The 3,472-nt window shown below is 44.0% G+C and overlaps 1 long non-coding RNA gene across 1 annotated transcript; it reads left to right on the top strand.

The window, feature by feature from the left end:
* The first annotated feature begins 564 nt into the window (after positions 1 to 564).
* On the top strand, positions 565 to 2,368 carry LOC309694944. Its single transcript, XR_014272992.1, has 3 exons — positions 565 to 902; positions 1,196 to 1,275; positions 1,416 to 2,368. It is a non-coding gene; the product is annotated as an uncharacterized lncRNA (long non-coding RNA).
* Positions 2,369 to 3,472: the final 1,104 nt, after the last annotated feature.

The following is a 3,472-nucleotide window of genomic DNA, read 5'->3' as shown; positions in this document are numbered from 1 at the left end:
ACATTAAATGACCTGCTCAGAATCAGTAGATCGCCCAGTCCAGGTCCGTCACATGACTTCCTGTGTGATTCCAGCCTCATTTATTATCTGTTGTATTGATAAGTTTGTAGCCGACCTGCTTCCTCTGTCCATCCTCATCTGTTCTGCTTGGTGTGAAGGTTAACGTGTGATTGGCCGATTCCTCCCGCAGGGATTGGTTCACCTCCTTGGTGGGAGGGTTAAAGCGTCTCCTCTGGTTGCATAACGAGGTTGGGGGGTCATCTGAGACTCTGAGCTTAGATCCTCCCTGATTCGGACTCTCGGTATCTCACGCTGACGGAGATCTGAGCCGAAGCCTCCCGAGGCCCAGGCTCCGCCCACACAACCTGCATCTCATTAATATGCATGAGACCAAAGCACCACCTGGGACCACGCCTGGCAGACATCCTTCCTGCTCCGCCCACACACTGTGCTCTTCATCATCATCATCATCATCCTCCTACTCACTGTGGATGAAGACATCATGTCTGAGCCGGACTCACTGACCCTCAGTGACCTCTGACCTCTGACAGTCCTCCTCTGGGACTCCCTAAAGAAGAGGAGAGATATACATGTGAGCACAGCTGAGCGGCCCCCTGAGCTCTGAATAAATCACCATGTTCATCAGCAGGAGCGCGAGGTTCCAGACGGCTGGATCTATTTCTCTGCTGGTTTAGGCACTGGAAACAGACTCTGTGGTGTTTGCTACAGGTTGGTGTTGATGCTCTTTGGGTGAAATTGGCCTCTTTTCATCAGGAACCCTGCACGCCAAGCTGGAGGGAAGCCCGGTGCTGTTGCCACGACAGCAGCGGGTCTGAAGCTCTGCAGCATCCCTCCAACCTGGCGCCGATTAACGACGCAATGAACCGACAGGTTCGTCAAAGGTGTGTTATCAGCCGAGGTCGTTACACACACACACACACACACACACGCACACGCACTGTACTGACAGGGACTACAAAGAGAGAGAGCCTGGTTCTGCAGGTTTCTTCTTGTTAAAAGGGTTTTTGCTTCCCACTGTCACCTGTAGGGTCCACCTTATGAAGTGCCTTTATGCAACTGTTGTTGTGATTTGATGCCGTATAATAAAGATTTAATTGAAGCTCTGCAGCTGCAGGTCATTATGAAACCTTAAGGTGGAATTTCTCTTCTGTCGTGCCTCCTTAAACACTCGCAGCATCCAGAATAGATGACCTGGTTTGTGAAACAGGGGCAGAGGAAGTGTCCTCCAAGTCTGAGCCGTCAGGCTGATCTGGGGTTAGTTTTCGTCTTTCTCTTCCTGTTTCTTTGTGTTGCCTGCTGCAGATTAAAAACGTTCCTATTGGCTCTCTCTGCTGCCTGTCAGCCAATCAGATAATTAACCTTGATTCTTCATTTTCTCCTCTTTCCTCCATCAGTGCGTGAGTTCATTCTTTCTGTCTCTCTCACACACACGCGCACACACACACACAGGGTGTTACTCCACTGTGATGGGCGGAGCATCAAAGTGCCTCTCTCACCTCTCGGCTGGACTGTCACTCATCCCTGCTGTGCAGGTGGTTTCCATGGAAACGGGAGGAAACTGGACTCCAGGTCTGTGATGATGAGTTTTAAAGCCTCACTACAGCCCATTAAATACAGAAATCATGAAGAAAATGTTTTATTTTGGAAAAAGTTTTGAACCATTTATTTATTTAGTGATTATTATTATTAAATAAATTATTTAAAGGAACTGTGGTCAGTAGTAGGACCCTACATTCTGTTTCTCTTAAATACTTTGTTGACAACTGGAGTCTTCCCTGAAAGTTTTAAATCAGCTGTGGTATGCTATGAGGCGCGCACATAGTAACATTGTGTGGATTTTCTAAAATGTTTTGTTATATTAATTATGTTTCTCTTTCTTTGAGTTACCTGGGTTTGGGCGGTGGCTGTTTCCTGTCTGGGCAAAAGGCGTGGCTTAGGACTCTGGGAACAAAATGCCTGCTCTGCAGGACCAACCATGGGCTTACCAGGTGCAGGGGTGTTTTAGGTTTAGTTAGGTTATTCTGTGCTTAGTTAATATTAGTGTGTTTTTGTTTTTCCCCCCTATTGTGTGTAAATGGTTTGGCCAAATCATTATAAAAGCTACCCTCATGTGTCTTTGTAATTAGGTCAGTTTGTGAGTTGTGTCTCACTTTGTTTTGTTTAAGTTTCTGGAAATTCCTTTTTGTAGAGTTATAGTTAGTTGGCCAGGACTCTGGCCTTCTAAAGGTTCCTAGGGACAGAAAAAAGACAGTTGGAGAGCTTTTACTTTTCGTGCCCCGTTTCTGTGGAACAACCTCCCTCAAGATATTCGGCAGGCTGCTCTGTGGAGGTTTTTAAAACTAAGCTGAAGACACATTTGTTCACCCCATCCTACAGGTCTTAATTCTGTGGCTTTTAGTTTTTAAATTCTTACTGTTTTTAACTTGTATAGTATTTTTTACTTGTATTGCTATGTATCGCTTTTATTTATCTTTTTAGTTTCAAATAACCTTACAGTTATTTGAAAGTGCTTTTTATAAATAAAGTTATTATAATGGCAGGGCTATTATTATTACCAAAAATTACTTTATTTTGAAAGTATGCTATTGCTTCATGCTATTTTTAAGTTTTACTTTTCAGTGTAAAAGTGTTTGTGTGCTTTTAAAATTTAAATAATTTTATTTTGAAATGTTGTGCTTTTATTTGAGAAACAAACACAATCAAATCTAAAGATAAACAAGTGAAACTCTGATGTCGCCATTCTCGCAATGTAAAGTGACTCATTAACTGTCATCAGGTCGTTTGGGCGTGATCACTTATTAATAGTTAATCAATAATCCCAAAGGACACAGTAGTGCTGCTGCTCACCCCTCTGTGACCTTTGACCCCGTGGCTGTGAAGCAGCTGATTTCATTTATTGATGGTTCGAGCCTGAGCGGCTGTAAAGCAGCCAGAGGCCAGTCAGCAGACTTCCTGTGATGTCAGCAGATCTGAGGTCAGATTAATGCGACATTTGACCTTTCACCCTGCATTTAGGGCAGAGGTACAGAGTAGTTCAAGTCGGATCCATGCAAAAAAAACAGAACATAAGCTGTTCAAACCGCTGCCTTCAGGAGGCGCTACAGAGCGCCGTTTGCTAAGAGTGACAAAGCGGCATGAAGTCATTGACCACTTGTCCTTTGACCATATTGATAATTTATTGCTCGTTATTTTACAGATGACCGTAATGCTTTGATTTAGATGCTGCTGGTTAACACACTATCCCGGGTTTGTCTGTGGCAGCAGTCGTTACATCCATGCATGTTTTTAAAGCAAACACTACGAACCATCAGGTCATTTCAATTTTCTTCTGTTCACAGGCAAAAGTCTCCTAAATGATGTTTCTTCACGTTTGGTTATACTCACCATGTTCGCCCATTTATTCAGGTCCTATATTTAAACAGGTGTGTGGGAGGGGCCGCCCCAGTACTTC

The sequence above is a fragment of the Aulonocara stuartgranti genome (genome assembly GCF_965226115.1).
Source record: "Aulonocara stuartgranti genome assembly, chromosome: 19".
Lineage (NCBI taxonomy): Eukaryota > Metazoa > Chordata > Actinopteri > Cichliformes > Cichlidae > Aulonocara > Aulonocara stuartgranti.
Note: the sequence above shows the minus strand (reverse complement) of the source record. Positions and strands in the feature narration are given on the sequence as shown.